Genomic DNA, 21231 nt, shown 5'->3' on the forward strand with positions numbered 1-21231 from the left:
TCCTTCTGCTCATCACCTGTCATATTAGTGTCTTCTCCCCACTCTCTTTGTCACCAAAAGATAAGGCACTGGAAGAGGCTTAAGATGAACAGCACCAAACTGAGGCAGTCAGAAGAGGGGAGGGAGAAGCATCCTTCTTCTTCCCAAAGAAGGGGACTTGGCATATGGACCACTATCAAATAGCCAATAGAAATCAGAAGTAACTGTCAACTAGCAATACATGATAAAAAGAAATGAAAACAAATCAAAACAAAAACAAACAACAACAACAAAAAACACATTAAACTAAACCTAGAACAGACACCAAACTGCAGGCTCTTAAGTCCCAGAAGAGAATATAATCCTTCAGGTTCCAAAGAGAGGTGAGAAGCCTATTCAGTTCCAAACTCATGAAATCTTAGGACTACATTTAAATCTGTTGTAAAAGAATATAAATACATTGATTTGGTCTGGCATTAACTTTTACACTGTGCTATTCAAAGAAGGCATTAGACACACAATTTGCTTTAAGAGGAGGTGAGCATTTTCATGCTCATACTGACTGTGTGGATCTCACCACTACAAGGTGTAGGAATGCTTTCAAATTTGCATTAGGCTACAAATGTCCAAAAACTGATTTCTAATCTTACTCAGCAAAAATAAAACGTTTTCCTTTAAAACTCTTATTTTGAATCACATCCTGTAAAGAATATCTCCATTCAGCTTTCACAATTTTTGGTTGTATTTTTTCTTTCTTGGCTTTCAGTAGACACGATAGTGACATTAAAAGCAATGGACCTTTAGCTGAAACAGAATTAAATGTTAAAACCTAGACAATTGTCTCCTTCATCCAGTGCTCTGGAAATAACTTTGAAATATGTTAAAACTTGAAGCCCAAAGTTTTCTATCCAAGTACATTTAAACTAGAAATCATTAGAAACACTTAGTAGCAGCAGCTGCAAACTTGTGCTAGCCCCACCTTATGACATATCATCCCCTTATTATGAAAACTAATCATATGACAACTCAGCAATCCAGTGTTCATGTCTCTGTATGACATATCTGTTGACTTACTGTTACTTAACATTTCTTATAAGTTCAAGCCGTTTTGTCTCCCTAATGCAAATTCTTCTAACAGGGAAGTTTTAATCTTTTTTATGTAGTCATTAAGGCTGTAACGAAAATATTTTACCAATCCTTTTTATTTATTTATTTTCTGTGCATTGTAGCAAACCCTTCCAAATATTATGAATTAATCATTTGCTCATAAAGCTAAAAAAAAAAAAAAAGAGAACAACAACAAAAAAAGAAAAAAAAAAAAAAAAAAGGCAACATCTACCAGTGACCTAATAATGAGTTGCTTTCAGCAGAATCAGAGTACAAGTTCACTGATGTATCTCTGACTGCCTAATTAAACTGTGGACAGTGATATCTAGGCTATAACTCTGTTCCTTATGGAGTAGCAATTCATCATTTTGCCAGGCAGCTTCTCTTCAGGAAAAGATTTTGTCATATGTAACATGCCAGTTTTTTGTTCCTATAGGTGACTTCTAAGTGAACCATAATCCCATCACTGCCCAAATAAGAGAGGACTAAAGTTATAAATCATCAATCCAGATGTACAGCACTTATGATTTTGGAAGTCTGTGAATGTTTCAGGAGCTGACGGAAATGAGCTGCTATGAAATGGTACATGCCACCGTATATAGGCACAGTAGTTATTTATACAGATTTACAAGAAGAGAATAAGTGCAACAGGTGGTGTAATAAGCCACCTGATGAGCACATGTTATAATGAATGCTACTAGACTGGTTATAACTTCTTTAAAGTATTTGAGTTTATATTCTTGCAGATCTTATAAACTGAGAAATGCTTCAGTAATTTCTAACAACTGAGTACAATGATAGGTAATTTGCAGTTAGTATGAGCTTTTTATGGCTACTGCAATTAGTAAGCTAGCACAAGCAGAAATCTTGAGTAATAGCTCAACTCTCAGATATCAAAAACTTGTAAAATTAGGGAATATATTTAAAATTTGTAGATAAATAAATTAAGGCAAAAGACAAATTAATAGTCAAAAGCTATGAAAACATTCCATTTAACAATATAGAGACTATTCCAGCTTGCATATTATATCAAAGCAGTATAGTATCATTCAAGGTCTCATCTTACCAGAGCATGGCTATTCATGGCAAAAACCCTGTGGATGTATGGTAGCTGAGTAAGAGGATAAATGTTTCTCTCCCCATGAAAGACCACCTGTTTTCACTATGAATAAACTATTTTGCACAGGATCATATTACATATTACAAAATAATGCATAAGCCTGTCAAGTTCATAAGCTTCTCACAAGTTACTTCTATTTTTAAAGAAAGCAAAACCCATGCTGGTAGTAAGCTGCATTTACCAGTAAGGACTTTGCCCATTTTTGTTTTCTATCTGTTCCAAGGTACCAGATTTTGCAAAAAGTCATTTAAACAAAATCTTTGCGAGGTACATACTGATGAATCTTTAAAAAGCACGTTCCTGATCAAGCTCAGAATGATATCCCAAAGTAGGTCTTCCTCATATTCATAGACATGAAGAGAGATACTACCTTCCAGCCTTCATTTTTCTGAGACAGCCCCACAGGTCTCAAAGTTACAGGGGCACTTTGCCCTCCTTCCCAGACAAGCTTCAGTTTTATATCATATTTTCCTTTACCCAACTGAATTTCCATATTGTTAACTTGGGTGAAGCACCAGTTTCATTTGCTATTCCAATTGCAATCACATCCACCATGGTTCCTAAAGACAATGACTTAGCTCCCAAACATACCACCAGCACAAATCCTTCATGTCTGACTTTTAATCACTGGTCTGGCCCTGGTCAGGCCAACTGACCAAAGGGATATCTGACTCACAATATGCAAAGATAATGATAGAATTATTTCCTCTGGGATGTCGTTAGACACCAGGTACATCAGCTTGTGGGGGCTCTGACATTTCCTCATTTTACATCATTATACCCTTATTTTTGGTATAATGAAATTTTTCACTTTAATTTAATGTATTTATTGATATTGTACAATTAGTACAATTGCTCTAGGGAAGCATTTGACAAGTGCATCATGAAGCCACAGTATCTTTCTGATTTTTTTTCTGTAATATCTTAGATCTGTCTAGCCCATCCCTCTTCATATTGAAAAAAAAAAAAAAAAAAAAAATTTTTAAAAAATTATAGAAGCTAACTTTCAGCTATTTAGATATCCCAATAAAATGTTATAGAACAATTTGGAATTAGCAATCACTATAGAAAACAATATTTTCATTATATTTAGTCTTTTTAATTTGAATTATATAGGAATACATAATGAAAATAAGGCTGACTTTAAAGATCATTTCTACCTTGAACTATATCAGTGTGAAATTGGTTAAAAAGAATCTGAAATTAACTTCACCTACTTACCTGTCTTCTGCATGGCTGTATTTACAGAAGGTAGTATCTAGAAGTATTCTGCTTTTCCGGGTTGAAGTCTTGAGCTCAAAAAGTCATCCTACACACAGTTTATGTTGTACTTGATAGGTGATGGAATATTGCTATGTTTTTAATCTTCCTGAAACTGCAATTTTGAAATTAGAGACATTTATCAGTCAATTTAACCAACTATAAAGATATGAAAAAAGTGTTTAGTTAGTATTTCCAGAATTCAGTCACACAACCACAACATGTTCTTTCCAACCATTAACAGACAGCTTACCAGCTTTGTCACTTAATGCAGCTGAAATGCAATTGACAGAATGACAAATCTTTTTATGAGGAGTCTGAGTCATATCAGATTAGTCACACAGAGATGTTAGTAACATATAACCTGCAAAGATGTAATGTCTTTCTGATTTTATACTTTCCGTGTTGCTATTCAGTCACTGCTGTACAGATACAGATAGAATGTCTTTTTGATTTTAAACTATCCCTGCCTCCACTTGTGCAGGGTTCTATAGTTAGTTTTAAGATAGGGCAAAGAATTCACATAATATCTAAAGATGAACATGTGAAAATGTATCTAGCAAAAACTAATTTACACAAATACTACACTATTTATTACGTACAAACTTTATTATGTGCAGAATTTTCTTTAGCTTGAATCTACAAATCAAACCTCAAAGGCAGGATGCTTGCAATATATGCTCCAGCTGGACTATTATATCTAGATTATATGAGAATCTTACTCAAACCTGATCTCTCAGAGCTATTTGGTGCTCTCTGTTGGACTAATAATTTCAGTACGGGTTGCTTTGCTCCAGAACAAATCCATAAACCAACAAAAGAAAGCATAAAAACCACACCATGATCCATTTGTCCCACCAGCAGCTCTCAGATATGCAATTAAAACAGTTTCAGTCTCAACGGTGTTGTAGTTTACCAGGGAATAAGTCTTTCTGGCTCCTCTGCATGCCATGACAAAGATACCAGCCTAAGTGCTGAAAGGAAACAAAGATTTTTGTTAGCTCAGTTTCAGAATAAAGAGTCCACTAATGTTTCCTATTACTGAGCATAAAAAAATAAAAAATAAAAAACACTTCATTTTTAAACACACAAGGGCACTATTAAACAAAAAGGAAATGGTAGAAAATTTTTAGAATCTAAAGTAAAAAATCATATTAGTGTGATTGTTATGATCTTAACAATGACTTAAGTATCTTTAATTAACTCCCAGTCATGCCAGTCATGCTCAGAGCACTTCTTGGAAAGAAGCAGCACTACTGGAAATTATACATTTGAAAAATATAGCACATAAGTGCTTAACCCAAGAGCTTCTTGAGCAGACATTGCTTTAAGAGAGGCCCACACTGACCAGAACAAGCATCCTGGAAGCTGTTGTCCAGGCCAAATTGATGGTTATCAAAGTTGGGCAGGACCATGCCCTTGAGCCTCACGTGGGCTTTGTTCCCTGCAAAGCACCCTGTTGGAAACAGCTTGTCCACAAGTAGTCTGCAGGATGCTTGTGCTGTAGCTTCCAGGCAGCAAATCAAGTTGAACCTCTCTGTCCTCTGGAAGAATTATGGAAATGGTTACTTCAGGAGACTTAGTGTGTTTAAAAACTGTAGAGATCAGAATTCTGTGCTTAATATTATTTACTTATATATCTTTGCCACCTAAGGTGGTATTCTTTAAAGCCTTTTTTTTTTTTTTTTTCTCCTCTGAAATGGCTGCCTTAAATAAATAATAAAAAAAAAATCAGAGTAATTTCTCTTATTCTGAAACAACCATATGAAAGAAGGATATTAGGATATATTAAGGATATCCTACTATGAAAATATCTTGGAAAAGTAGTCTCAAGTGCTGCTTTTCTGCGTTTACTGGTATTAAAACAATATTTTCAACTGAATACTTATTTATCTTTTATCTATTAATATATTTATCTAGTAAGCAGATCACCTGATTGTACTGATTTAACTCCTAATATTTTGAGCTATTCTTTTGCTGCTAATATTACAACTTATGACATTGATATTGACCTTTTACAGCTTTTTCCTACCTTTTTACACCTTTAACATCCCATGTACTTTGGTGACATACTTTGCATTGCAGAAGTATACGTTCATTCTTCCTATGCAGAATTCCTCTGAGCTGAGGTGCTGCTTTACTCCATCTGATGACACTTCCAAATGTTTGTGCAACACGCAGTCCATCACAGTTCTAATTTCTTTCTTGCAAATACAAGTCTTGCCTTTGCTATAGAGTTTGAGCTTTATAAACTCATTTTTAAGAACTCCAGTTTTAAGTCCTAGATACTATTTTGCAATGTCTTCTGGATACCAGAGCACTTTGGATCCTCAGTCATGCCTACCACACTCGATGTCTGAAATCTACCTTTCATAAAATTTCTTAGACATCAACCTCTGTAAGCTGGGTGATTTTGTAGCATTTGTTTGGCAAACTTAAACTGCTTTTGCAGGGTGTTAATCCTGATTTTTTTGCAGTAGTCTTTTTCTCTCCCTCAGTTGTTTATTCCAATATCTCAATCATGCACTTTGGACCACAGCACCATAAAATAGCATTACCTTCAGCCTTGAATGATTGAATTAAATCACTGAATTCATCCCTTTCTTATGTCAAGTGTAGCTTTCCTCAGCTCTCTAAAGTGTAAAGAAAAGAAGTCAGGAGTTTCAAAAGCATTACTGTCATAAGCTGGTGGTTTTGGTGGTTTTTGGTGGAACCCACTACTGCAGAAAAGAGTTGAAACATCTTTTAAATACCTGACTAGATGGGTATTTTTCTCAACTTGCCATTGACCCATACTTACTTCAATAAAACATCTAACCTTTACCTTATTTCACCTATTAAGTGCTTGATTAAAACAAACAAACAAACAAAAAACCATTTTAATTAGGGCTGTGATTTTTTTTTTTTTTCTGCTGAGGTATTTTGGGTCCTCTGAGTAGTGTGTTAAGTCTTGATGTCTGTTCATGGTCTCGTAAGCAATGTCTCTAAGATCTCAAGACAATCCCAACTCCAGACCCACCCAAGCTGAAGGCAGAAGGTCTTACTGCCAATTCAAATTATTTTTCTGCTCCTATAATTCAAACCATAAATTGCTACATATCAGTATAAACAACTACTGGTATTTGTGCATGAAATACTGGTGCCTCTAAAGTTAATTTGTATTTGTACAAAAATTTAATTTCTATTTGAATGTGGATTTTAGGATAATGTTCTTGCTACTCTTCTTTTAAATTATTTATTAATTGTTTAGACAAGTAGTCTCATCTTCTTTTTATTCCCACAAAGGTAAGATAAGGGACACACAAAATGCATTTGCCAATAACTAGTATTTATTTTGGCTTAAATGAAAGTGCATGTTGCCATTTATCCTTCTATATGGCGTTACAAATTTAAATAATGATGTGTGATAACAGTTATAAAAGAACACTGTCATCTTAAAGAAATTAAGCCAATTGCAGAGACTGTTGTAAATGACTTAGAGTTGAAGACAAGGCATCTATTATTGCAGCCTTTTCTGGACTTCAAGAAGTAAATTCTCAACACAAAGTCAAAATGACATTGAAAAGCATTTTAGGAATTTTTATTCCTAGTATTTATACTTAAATATAACTTGAGTATCATTTTTAACTGTCCATGAAACAGAAATATGTACCTGAAGCATAGGAGAATATTCATTGTCACTCTTAAATCATATATACATATATATATATATAATCTTTGTGCAACATTAATTTAATCTCACCTTTCTCCCCTAGCTTCTAATGCCAAAGTGTAATTAATTCCTCCTAGTTCTTTATCCAGATTGTATCTCAGCTATACCCATGTACTTCCATGGTTCTCAGTAAAGATATCTTGGATTTACATATGTAACAGAGACCTGAATAAAGGCCACTGCTTCCAGAATCACTCTTTTCCAATACTGCTTGTATTCTTGTCCTCTTGTCCACCCTTGGCTCCATCTTGTCTCCATCTCTCATTGTGCATAACTGTTCAACTCAAGTTCACTTTTTTTTTTTTTTTTGTAGTGAAGAACACTCTTCCAGTCCTATCGCTTTATCATACTGTTAGCAAGCTCTTGCTCTGGTTTCTCTTCCCTAACTACAACAGCAAGTAAGTAATTTTCTTATGTTCTGCATGCAGTTTTGCTGCATCACATTTCCTCTTTTCACAAGCCAAAAAAAAAAAAAAAAAAATCCTAAATGGAACAATTTCCTCAGGCAGTCTTTCCGAAAATCACTTCCTACTGCTGGAACTACCTTCTCAATATTGTCATTGGTCTTTTAACATTGTCATCTTCCTCATATCTTTTACTGTGCACTTATTATCACTTTATTCTTTTTTTTTTTTTTTTTTTTTTAATACAGCTTGAAACATAACAGGGTATTTTCAACATGCCAGCTTCTAATTAGACATCATATGGTGATAATCATTCTCCCTGAACTTTTTATTTACCAATACTTGCTGTCCTATGTCTAAAAGCTTGTAAGTGCCTGAGGGTAGAAACCTGTTTTATATTTCAACCACACATTATTTACACAAGATATTATTGTTAATTATTTACATTGTCTTCCAATTTCTTATGTTTATCTTCCCATCCATCTAATATTTTGTTGCTGTATTCATTTTCCTTATCAGTTCCTGTGACAACTTAAACCCTTGCTGCGACTTTGAATCTTTTTCCTTATCCTATCTTATTGTCACAACAATAAAAACTCTTTTCACTGACAAGGTTTAGGAGAATCAAAATGCAATAAAGAAGAAAATAAGACTAATCATTTTAGAAAGGAGGATATCTTGATCCTCAAGAGCTGCTTTGTTTCTTGGTAACTGCTAACAGGAATTAAGGAGACAGGGCAAATCACTCAGAGCATAATAATATCAATGATAATGAATGGTTTGTATAATCCCTCAGAAAAAGAGAACGTTATCAAAACAAGATAATCATTTTTTTTTTCCTTTCAGTGATTTTTTTTAATTATTTTTGTCATGGCACTATTCATGTCATGCTTGCAAAGGACTAATAGGAAAACAATGCCCAAATGCTAATTCAGAAAAATATATTTTAAACAGCTACTTCTGAAAAGTCTTGAGAGGGGGGAGCTGCAAAATGTGTTCCATTTCAAAATGAAGCCTAATCTATCTGTGTGTGTTTAAATAAACATTAAGGAAAGACAAAGAGAGAACATTCTATAGAGTGGAAAAAATACTGTGCTTTGAATTTTTATCGTATTATTTAGAATGAGCCAGAAAAGACTCATATTCTTGCAATTTTGTTAATATTTAACTGCCTTTTCTGCAATGCAATGCACATCATAAAGCACCAGAACAATTTTAAATAACAATGAAATTCTGTGTGTACTGTATGTCATACCACAGGACACAAATATGATATGACATACTACATTAACCTGCCAAGATACCATAATAACTATTACTATTTGTTTTCAACTTTTGATTTAAAAACCACAAAGAGTTACAATTCAAATCCTAACTGAGTAAAAAATTACTTTTATATCAGTGCTATCTCTAGGGATATGTTTAGAATTGAAACGCTTGTTTTTGAACACTTTGACATTTCTTCTCATTGAAATGAGCATCAGAAATTGTTCATCAAAAGCAGAGGGGAAAACAAAACAAAACAAAACAAACAAACAAAACCACCAGATTAGCATTTTAAACCTATCCCAGGAGCTTGACTTAAAATTGAGGTAATTTCATAGCCAGCTAGAACTTAACTCCTTGTAGATTCTAAATGGTAGCTTTCATACAGCTCAGAGGAAAAAAAAAAAAAAAAATAGAAAGAAAAAGAAAAAAAAAAGAATGCATTTATTTTCTAATGACTTGAATTTTAAATGGAAAGGTTGTTACTTTCATAAAACAATACGCGCTTCCTTTTTATTTCTGATGTTTTAATTTACCTGTGCAAGAAAGTGATTGACAAGCTTTAGAATTTTATTACATTGCTATGCTACTGTAGTTTCTTCTGCTCTTTCTGTCCTTTCAGATTCTTTTCTGTTCTCCTCTACTAGCTTTCTTTTTTTCAATTCCATCCTTTACTATTTCCTTATTTTCTCTCTCTTATCTCTTTTTCATATTTTTATAATTATAAGTAAAAGTCCTATAAAACTTACGAAGGCTTCAGATAGATCATTACTAATGTAATTACAGTATGGAGACCATAGTGATGTTTGAATGTAAATTAGAGTGAGTTTTTACAGTTCATTAGAAAGTCTTGGGGATTGAATTTAGTTTAATCAAAGCTTGAGTGCTCCCAGTATACACAGCACATACCTAGTGAAAAAAAAAAAAAAAAAAAAAAAAAAAAAAAAAAAAAGAAAAAAAAAGCATTAATATAGAATCAGAGATTAAAGATGTATGTCATGCTTTGCATCCATTTAAAAGAATCCATGCAGAGTACATCACAGACACTAGTACCTGACGGCCTAATGGAGTTGAACGAAGAAAATTTGCATGCAATTCATTAATTTACAAATGAATATACATTACTTCACTTTTCTGCCTTCCTTCTGCAATCATTCGTCCCATAGGCAAATACATACTGTGGGAGGTGCTTGTCCCCAGTCCTGCTGGTTTTTGCCTTTTCCCAGGGGCCAGAATCCCACCACAGACAGTGACAAGACTTCAGTGTCTGCTCCTGCATCATCTTCCACTTCATCCAACCTAAGGTCATTTCAAATACATTTAGCAGTTTACCTGGCAGAAGAAGGGGTGAGTCCCATTGCTGGTTCTCTCCTGATTTATTTCCCCACATTGAGTATTGGCACTATTTCTGGACTTCAGCTCAACACTGAAGCTATCAAGAGTGACTCTCAGAATAAGAGCTCCTGTGAGACTAGCTCCTTGCACTCCTCTGTTGACAGTATGTAGGAAATGCATTTTCACCTACTCACTGAAAAGGCATATATCCTCCAGATAATCAACCAAAATATTGAATGTGATTCATCTCAGAAAAGATCTTGAAGGAAATTTCCTAGGATCTCTCCTTGGCTGCTCATTTCCCATTTAGATTTACTTTTTCAGCATCTTAGATTTACATTTCAACATCCAATTTATTTGCTATGACCTATCTCATACAAATTGTTACCTATTTCTTTACTTGCCGTTGATGAAAAAGCTAGTGTATAGCTACCCACACCTTCCAGCAAAGCCTTTTAAGATTTTAACATACATTTATTTCCTAAAACTCCTATTTCTGAAAACCAACATTAATCATTAAGGTAAAATTTAATACAGCCTATGAGTAGCTCTGTGTTATCTCCAAAGGACAACCCAGATACTGCCAGGATAACTATTTTTTGTTAGATGGTTAGGAAATCAAAGAGCTCCAAGATACAGTCAAAGACGCTCCTGCAGAGCATGCAGTGCCTCAACATGCGGGTCTTTGCTCAGGCAGGTCTGTAGACAGGAAACAAGCAGCTGCTGCAAAGATCATTCTCTGAGAAGACTACTCTATAGCATATATAATTCAGGGTATGTATGTGAGTGCACGTGCATGCCTTGCAAAAACATACTGAAGTGTTTGCAACTGAAGGTGGAAAGGTACAAGCTGCAGAACAGATGGTTGGCAGTAAGAAGACACAAGTCCCTGAGTGCCTGAGGGCAATACTGTCCTACATGCCATACCAAAGAGTGGCTTCAAGCTGTGAACAGGCTGTAGGTGCAGCAAGAGGATGGCAGCAGTGCACCAGGCTGGAGCGGGATCCAGAACCCAGGCTTCCAGGACACTCAGCTGGTTGTGCAGCTGCCTGCTGGTGTTAATCAGTTTGTAATCCACACAGCCACACTCAAAGTGGACGGGGCTTTGCTTCTTGAAAAGCCCTTGTGTGAGTTTGCGTGTTAAATACTCACTGCCCTAAAAATAGGAGTTCATAATTGGAAAGCTGGCAGATCCTTTAATTATAGGGGAGCAAACAATGCCACTAGAGAAATGTAAATACAGCCTAATTGTTACTTCTTTATTTCGTTGTTAAAGAGCCAGCTGACATAATGGCAGGCATGGGATAATGCCTGTGTCTTAAGCAGCAAGATCTGCAATCAAGTTTTTAAAATGTTCCTCATTTGTCTTTCTTGTGGGACTTTACATGCAAAATCTTGCCAAATGAATCAAGAAAAAAATAGGGTAAGCATGAATGCCAGATAAAGAAACTGCAAAAAATACATGGAAAGTACTATACAGGGCACAGTTTAATTGAATTGTGAATTGTTGGTCTTGTAAGCACTCTCCAGAAAGGGATATCATGCTAATCAAAAGCTGTCCACCTTCACCTTATTTTTAGCAGGCAAACCTTAAATGAGACAGTTCAGAATTTTGATTTCTGAGGGATATTGGATCACATTCACCCACAGGGCATTTAAATATAAAAACCTATTTATATGCAAATTCCTTAGTATGTCATGTAAAGCAGATTTTTACCAATTGACCATTCTATTCTATAAGTTATGTTGATAAAACATCTTTAGTAATGATGAAATGAAGGAACGAATACAGTCAGGGGAGCTTGCTTAGGTAGATCCTAAACTTTCTGGGGGCATTCCTGTGAGTTCCTGAAATGTAGAGCAATAAAGTTAACAAATCGCCTTTCCTAAAAGGACCCAGGAAGAAAAGTCCTCAAAAAAGGCTCTTCTGATCACTTCCATCTTAACTGGATATAACTAGTACTAGGAAAATGTCAGAATATGTTACTCATAAGTGAAAGAAAATGAGAGCAAGCTTTTGCTACAGAATCCAATCTTCCAAAGTTTTTGTTTGTTTTTGTTGTTGATAAAACTCATGCAAAATCCCTAATATCCATACTTTAGCTTGCCCATCTTTTATCACAAGATATCCTTTAAACATCTGCAGAAAAAAAATGCTTCATTGTCAGAATGCCTCTGGCTGTAGTGAGGGAACATGTTATTACAGCCTATTCCTTTTGATAGTAGTTTATATGCAAATATATAATTCAGGGTGGAGAGTGGTAGTGGTGGTGAGTGTGCCTTGTTAATTCTACATATTGTGCTACACTGTCAGAGTCTGGGGAGGGTGGAGGGGGAATTCCTCTGCTCAAAGAAGTGGTATCTGGGTGGTCAATGCTGCTGGACTTTCATTCACAGTGAAAGACCTTGGCAAAGCTGGTTGTGGTGCTTTTTGTGAATTTTCCCAGGAGACTTTGAGCACAAAGCACAGAGGAATATAATCTACACTGAAATTAACACTTCCAAACACAAAACTCTTCTCCTCCAGAAATGAATGCTGCCATCTGAACTGCAATCTATGCTATACCTTCTCTTAAAGATCAAAAATACAATAATTCTCTTTAAAGAATTTAACTAAAATTATCTATTTATTATTTCCGTTCAGTCTGGATGGAAACAGAACATTTATTCCACCGCTGCCTTCTGGAGTTGTGCAATAAACTAGCAGGCTGAGATGAAACTAGCATAATAGGATTAGCCAAAGGACACAGAGCAGCCTAGGTGATTAAGTGAGGGAGTTCAGCGATCACTGATCTCACCCTTATCCCTGAGAGGTTATATTCATGATGGTTGATTGTTTTGAACATGCTTGTAATGGTGATTTGTTTATTTAAACAAGTTAATTGTAACAAAGCAGTTCCTTCTTTTCCTGGAAACGGGTTAGTATTTCTTTGGATTGTTTATTCCTCCAAGGCTGAACTCAGGGACAGAATTTTAGAAATATTACAGGTTGTGCTGGGTTTGGAACAGTACACAAAAGTGACCATTTCATACACCATCTATCTTATAAATAGTTTAGTGTACATTATTACAGAAAATGTTATAATTTAACTGAGTACTGATAGTTTTTCAAGTAATAATATTGCACAGAGAATCGAGTATGAATTCAAGCATATTTTTCTGAAATAAATGTTCAGATCTCTTCTAGATTTACAATGCCCTTTGAAGGGGTCTGAGAAAGTAGTCAAGCAACTTCACAAATGGAATCTCATTAGATAAAAGAGGTATTTGTATCATTAGTATTTGTCCAGAATGCTATTGAGAAAAAAAAATGAAAAAGGTCTTCACTAATTCTTGATAACGAGTGATGTCACTTTTGAATCTGCAGAGTTTCTACTATGTTATCTTTGTCTTAGTAGATTCACAGATGACTGCAACACTCAATGCCTATTATTGCCTCCAAATTGTTCCAGTAACAGGTCTCTCCCTTTAACCTGCTAAGTTGTTCTTGACTACTCAAAGGCTTTTCAACAGACTACAAGCAGGCATCATCAATGACAGGACTGGCTGGAACAGTACTTTTTACATTTCAGTGAAGACCGTCTAACCTCAGTCCCTGGAAAAATTATAGATTGTCCTGGGTTCTACTGAAGGGCACTTAAAGAACAAAGCTGTTATCAGGCATAGTCAACATGGGTTCATCAAGAGAAAGTCCTGCCTTACGAATTTGATCTCCTTCTGTGACTGAGGTCACCAGCTTGGTGGATAAAGGGAAGACAGAGGACAATCTTTCTGGATTTAGGTAAGACCTTTGATACTGTCCACTACAGAATCTTTCTGGACAAATTGCCCAGCTGTGAGATAAACAAGTTTCATGCCACATTGGCTGATGAACTGGCTCAACAGCAGAGATCAGGTTGTAGTAGAAGGGGCTACATCTGGCCTGTAGAGGGGCACTAGCGGTGCTCCCCACAGCTCAGTTCTAGGGCCACTTCTAATCAACATTTTTTATCAGGAGTGTAGTGCATTCTCAGTACTCTGTAGGGATGAGAGGTCTTGCAGAGAGATCTACATAGATTGGAGCATTGGGCAAGTATCAATGGTATGAAGTTCAACAAAGGAAAACATCAGGCTATGCACCTGGGATGGAGTAATGCCAGACACAGGCACAGACTGGGAGACTGGCTGGGGAGCAGCTCAGCAGAAAGGGTGGTGATCTGCAGAAGGTGGTGGAAGGGCAGAAGGTGGTGATCTGCATGACGCAGCAGTCTGCCCTTGGAGCCAAGAGGGCAAACTGCATTTTGCGGTTTATTAAACACAGCCATCTGGGCAAAAGAGGTGGGTCTCCTGCTATATTTAGTATTGGTGCAGCCTCACCTAGAACATTGTTTGCAGTTCTGGGCTCCACAATATAAAAAGGACGTTAAAGTATTTGAAAGCATCCAGAGGAGGGCAACAAAGCTTGTAAGAGCCCTGGAAGACATGTCCTGTAAGAAGAGGCTGACAATACTTGGTTTATCTAGTTTGGATAAAAGAGGCTGAGAGATTACCTCCCCTCTCTCTACAGCTTCCTGAGGAGGGGAAATGGAGAGGGAGGCACTGGTCTCTTCATCCCAGTAACTGATGATAGAACACATAGGACTGATACAAAGCTGTGCCTAGGAAAGCCCAGACTAGATGTTAAGAAAAATTTATTTACTGTGAAGTGGTCAAACACTGGAACAAGCTTCCTAGTGAGGTGGTTGATGCCCCATGCCTGGTGCTGTTTAACATGCATTTGGATAATACCCTTAATAATACGTTTTAAATTTTGGTTAGCCTTGTGACCAAGCCTTAGCTTGTCAGGACAAGCTAAGATGTGTAGAATCTTAAGATTTGTGGAATTCACATTCTAATGTGAACTGACATATTTGAATAAGTTTTTTCCTGACATTCAAGGGAATAGAAAGGTATCTCTTTAACAGAAAAAATACAACCCTATTTACTCTCATGAACTAAATGTTGAGGCCCCATTTAAACAAAAAGTACTTTTTTTTATGATTTATCTTCATCAGATCAAAGATCTGCTAAAATTCTTAAAAGATCTGCTTACTTTCTTAAAAAATCTGCTTTAGTTCTGAAAGCTTGTGAATAACAACTCATGTTACATATATATAACAGATTTCCAAAATTCTAATAAAGTCAGTATATTTACTCTAAGGTATCATTTGTTAATATTTATTAAAATCATCACAAACACGGAATTGGGGAAATAAGGGCTACCCTAGTGCATGAAAAAAAAAAAAAAAAAAAAAATGAAATCAGACATTATTTTCAAAGGCTGATATACCAGAAATAGAAAATCATTTACAGTCAAGCCAAAATACATGTATATACAAATTCTTACAATCTATAGTTTCATATCAAACAGCAGCATTACAACTGCAAAAGAGGAGTTGAAAGACAAAAACTTAGTATCACCCACTTTTTAAAATTCCTTCTTTTTAGGCATTAAATTACAAAGGCTGCCATTTGGAACTACTTTTGAGAAGGTATGCTGAGACATGACTTGACATTTACAGTTTTTGAAATATTGCAGTCCTAATTTCTAGCTTTCCACCGTAGATCCATTTTCTTAAAAACTATAAAAAACAGAAAGAAAACTCTGATCTTAACTATACCAGTTTGCCTATGGAGTGGTTTATGTAAGCAAGTTGTTACTCTGTACTTTTGTGGAAGGAACCAGAGCCAGAGGTGCCCCAGTCTTCACTTAAAAGTAGGCATTTATATTTCAGAATTATCATTAGTGATTTAGCCATATGCACTCTTTTAATGACCAGACGTGTTAAGGATAAAAGCTTATCTCCTATTCTCAGATGTAATTACAACATAACCCTGATCTCTATTAAGTCTATAAACAGAATACTTGTTTTAATTCTTGACCTTTGGGATCTAAACCAAAATCAGAAATTAAATGAAGTAAAAAAAATATATATCTGTAACCCAGTATAATACAAACTAGAACACAGAGAGCATCCACAATTATTTTGTATTCAGACTTTGCTTTGTATGGTGTTCAAACGCTAATCCTTCCATTTACTTTAAAAGATTAATGTAACAAAAGGGTGACTAATTGTAAAAGGGGCACAATAAGGTTCAGGTTGGTGCTCTTTTGTATTAGAGAAAAATAATATGTTTGAGATAGAGAAATTAAATTTTCTGGAAGAGGTCAGCTTGGGAATCAAATAAATCCTTCTGATTCATGCAGAGTCATGCATTAACCACTTTAGATGTTGAAGGAAAGACTTAAAGCTTTTTTTCTTCCTGTACAGATAATTTCCTTTAATAACTAAGTTGCTATTTTGTCTTCAGAATATCATCTTTCCAAATTAGTTGAGTTCTGAAGGTCCTCCAGAGCACAACATCTATGATTAAACACTTTCTAAAGTTCATTCTACTAGTAAAAGTGGAAATTCCATTATTTTAGCAAGAGCAGGCATGTCAAATTTATCAAGACATGATAGGACTGAGGATGGAATAGAGGTGAGGCATCTATGTTTGTAAGTAATAATCACAGGACACAAAAGTTATTATAAACCTCATTATTATGTGCTACAGTAATCAAATGTAGAGTGTAGTTATTGTAAACTTAAATTGTGAAGAATTTCCTTTAAAACTTTTAAAATATAGGAGATTTAGAGGCACCAGAACTGTACAAACACAATTCTTTGGCTTGGCTTACTTACAAGTAAGGCCTCTTCAGACTTGCCTTTCTGAAGAGCTCCAGAAGTTGCGGAAGCTAAAGCCACGTGCAGCAAAAGGGATGGCAGCCACAGGATTTCCTCCACACAAATACAAATTCTAGCCAAGCCTAGGAAGTAACACATACATTTTTTACCCCATAACATAAAAGCATTTATGCAGGAGCATCACAGAGGACCCTAATACAATTCCTTGAGTCATGGTTAATGCTTTGCCAAGGTTTAGATCTTTCTTACATTTCTTTTATAGTGCTAAACCATATCCAAAACATGGACCAAAAACTTAATGCCTAACTCTTCAAATAGCTAATTGACTAATTTGTTGCTAATTTATGCACCACCTTTCCAGCTGTACTGATGCACTGGATTAAGGGCTGAGGATTGTATTAAAAACAAACAAACAAACAAACAAAAAACAACGTTACTAGGTTGTCCTTGAGGCATCTGAGCATTTTCACTCTCCACAGCTTTGGCAAATTTGTGGAAAATTACTCCCAGGAAACAGATACCTGCTGCTGAGACATGGAGTTAATTAGTGGAGAAACAGAGTTGATGCTTGTGTAGTACTGTGTACGGGAAATGAAAATGGGGCTTTTAGTAGGACCTTCTTATCATCATCTACTCAAGCCTCTAGACAGTTTCAAAGAAGCAGAAGAATGAGATGGGGAAAGTTGAGTGTAAAGCCATAACCAAGCAGATAAAACGTCACAGGAAAATCTGACAGAGGATTTTCCAAGACTACAGTAATTGTACTGGGTTGTAATCCCATTATGTCTTTCTTAGTCTGGTTTAAGCAGCAGTTCTTCAAAAAAGTCATTTAGCCTTTGTTCAAAGAAGGAATTCAAAAGTTAGATGTCATTTTTAGCACAGTATGTGTACAAGGACCTTGGGAAACAAGTTTACAGATTTGAAATGCAAGTGAGAGGCCAGCAGCAGTGTGTATGAGTACAGAAGTGCTGGGCACCTTCAGCACGAACCAGCTCCACTCCAGACTTCTGCTGTTACCTGGAAGTGGTCAGCAGTATAGGTATTTCTGCTACCTACAATACCTGGGAATTGCATCTGTAATTGTGGCTTGTGAAAGCTAAGAATGCTATTGATTTTATTTCTGCTCATCCCCCCACAGCTGGGAATCTTTGATGTGGATCAAACTCTGTATCTTAGTTTTAGCTCTAGATTTTAGGGCACTAACTAAGAAAGAGCTACCTTGATGGATGACTTTCATCACCCCAAAGGCCTGCCTGGTCAGAAACCATCAGAAGCCAAAGATGATCCCTCACTGATTGTAATGGAGAGGCAGGAAGAGGAAAACAGATATTCCACATTCTGGAATAGAGGAATTAATGAAAGAGAGGTGAGAAAGCCTAGAGCATATGCTTTTTGAGCAGAGGAATCCCTCTTTAGCTGTGAAAGCTGTTGTAGGGAAAAAAAACAACAACAACAAAAAAATGCTAGCTTGGAAGACGGAGAACAAGTTCGTCAAAAAGAACTAAAAAAATAAAAATACCACATATAGGGAAAATTACACTGGGTTCATGAGAGGAACTTACCTCAAATTCAAAGGTTAAATTTAACCTGCTGAAAGCTGGTTAAAATAAAAAAATGAGTAAGGGAGAAGCACTGGCATGCTGTTGTTTTGCACGGATAATTTGTATCTTATGTATGAGTTGTAGCTGTGTATGTATTTCTACACTTTCAGAAAGACCCTTCTCTGTTTGCTTTGACTACCACATGCCAAAATGATGTATAGAAGTTTGAAACACTGTGAAATGATATGTTCACTACTTTTTACTCAATTTTCATGACAGAGGTGACAACTGTATTACTTAATCTTCAGTGGGCATTAGTTTTTAACTATGGATAAAGCTATGGAATATGGGTATAGCAGAACACATACAGTTTTATTAACTTATACATAATTCCTATTCTTTTCTTCTTCAAGAAAATAAAAACTTTTAATTCTATTAATTTATATTTTATATATATATATATATATTCTGTTTTGAATCAAAAGTTCCAGAAAAAAATAAAATCCCTTATTTTGATTAGCTATAAAGGACAAGTATGGCCAAACTGAACTCATAAAAATATAATAAAATATAAGTTACTCTACAGCATCTGAATTACCCAACTACCTTATGATTTTTGGCACAATTAAATCCACTAATAGGAAAGCAGTTGAATAATATCATGCTTCAGCTCACTAGTTGAATAACATAGTCATAGTCAGGCTAATGCATTGTGACAGCCCCTGCCTAGAATATATTACTTAAGATCTAAAAGTTTTGATCATAAAAATGTCTTTTCCAGATCTTCCAAACAAATAAAGTAATAATATAATAAGAGAATGAGCAAAGGTCTAAAAGTTAATATTTCAGAACAAGTGAAAATATTTCTTAGTTAATTTAAACATTTGTCTCTATGTATCTTTGACATTTGGAGCCAGAGGAAGGGGTGTTAAGAAGTAATTGCATTTGCTGCCTTCCAGATATCTTTTATTGGTTCTCAAGTGGATCTGAATTCAAGAAATGGCTCTGAATGTTTGTGTGCAGGGGGAAAATATTTCTTCTGACATTTTGTTCACTAGTAGCATTTTTCTTCTTACGTATGTATAAATAAATCTTTGGAAAGCAAACTCTTTCAATACACATAATAATGAAAAAGAGACAACAAAGCAGCACTTCTAAATTTCTGTCTGAAAGAGGAAACATGGCCAGCTAAACTACTTCAAGTACTTCAACGTACTTGACCTTTTTTTTTTTTTAAAAAAAAAAAAATAAAAAAAATCAAAAATCAAAAAAAAAAAAAAAGATGCTTTGATTTTAACCAATGGGAATTTGCACCTGGATCATTACTGTGTGAACATAAGGTGCAATTACTCTATCAGATTCTGAATCTGACTTGATTGTACACTAAACTGGCTAACTCAAGAAAACTGTTTAAAATTATCCAAGTGGAAAGGTTGGTACAAATTCCCTTCTTTTTCTAGTCAATGATCTAGTTCAGTCATCTCATTTGTTGTAAAAACTATTTCCTCCTCTGTAGTGATCCTGAGACCACAGGACAGGGAGAAGTCTGTGATCCACAGCACAGTTGCTGTGAACAGGCCCAGCTCTGTGGGTGCTGCACTGCTCGCACCCCTGGGGTGACCAAGGGAGAGGAGCCCGCAGGCAGCTCCTGCTTGGTGCCAGCGGTTACACCTCCTGCCTGGCCTTGCCTTCAGCTGCTACTGCAGCAGTAAGGTCTGCTGTGGGCATCTTTGTTATCTGACAACAAAAGTCACAAATAAAGTTGTCTTCTTGTAAGCAAATCGTGCAAGAGCTGGAATGACTAAAATGCAACAATCTCCATGACTGGGATCACAGAATCACAGAATGTCTGAGGTTGGAAGGAACCTCTGAAGATCACTTAGCCCAATGCCCATGCCAAGCGGGACCACCTAGACCACATTGTGCAGGATGGCATTCAGGTGGGTTTTGAGTATCTCCAGAGAAGGAGACTCCACAACATCTCTGGGCAACCTGTCCCAGTGCTCTATCACTCTCACAGTAAAGAAGTGCCCTCTCATATTCAGCCAGAATCTCTTGTGCTTTAGTTTGTGCCTTTTGCCTCTTGTCCTGTCACTGGGCACAACTGAAAAGAGACTGGCTCCATACTCTTGACACCTCAGATACTCTTGACCCTCAGATATTTATACACATTGATGAGGCCTCCCCTCAGTCTTCTCTTTTCCAGGCTGAACAGGCCCAGTTCTTTCAGCTTGTCCTCATACAACAGGTGCTCCTTCATTAATTAAAGTAGATTTCTCTGTTTGCTAAACAGTTACAGTGCAGTGTTTATTATTTTTCATTTTAAAAGATTAATTATAATAGTCATTTCTAAATTTCACAGGTATCTATAACTGCAGATGTTATTAGCTATTTACCTCATTTCTTGTTATTGATTTTATATATCAAAGTATCATTTCAAACATGTAATAGAAATCTTTCATTTCTCTGTAAAGCAAACCCAGAAATCTCTTACATAAAGTGAAAAACTAGAATGAAAATTAATTGATAGTCCATTAAATTTCAAAAGAAGGAACAGACAGAGTAAGTATGGAGATGGCAGCAGGAAAATATTACTGAGTCTAATAATCAGTAATTGAATTCTGTTAACAGAAATGACTCATAAACAAAACAAATGTGACCAATATCACAACATCATTTGTTAACAAATTTGGTTTGTACTGTAGTTAGTACTGTAGATACAAATTGTTCCTTCCATTAAGTCTCCCTATTTTTTTCAGCTTTTTAAATTGTAGTGCCTCAGCTTGGCTTAGGATCTTCC

At 35.8% G+C, this 21231-nt stretch overlaps 2 long non-coding RNA genes across 4 annotated transcripts in view; one reads left to right on the forward strand and one right to left on the reverse strand.

The window, feature by feature from the left end:
- The window catches only part of LOC118166607, a 137019-nt gene that overhangs the window by 108739 nt on the left and 7049 nt on the right, over positions 1 to 21231 (forward strand). The window lies entirely within an intron of this gene.
- On the reverse strand, positions 9365 to 10429 carry LOC118166611. Its single transcript, XR_004750631.1, has 2 exons — positions 10027 to 10429; positions 9365 to 9757 (listed from the first exon to the last, which is right to left on the reverse strand). It is a non-coding gene; the product is annotated as an uncharacterized LOC118166611 (long non-coding RNA).

Source organism: Oxyura jamaicensis, chromosome 4 (assembly GCF_011077185.1).
Source record: "Oxyura jamaicensis isolate SHBP4307 breed ruddy duck chromosome 4, BPBGC_Ojam_1.0, whole genome shotgun sequence".
Classification (NCBI taxonomy): Eukaryota; Metazoa; Chordata; class Aves; order Anseriformes; family Anatidae; genus Oxyura; species Oxyura jamaicensis.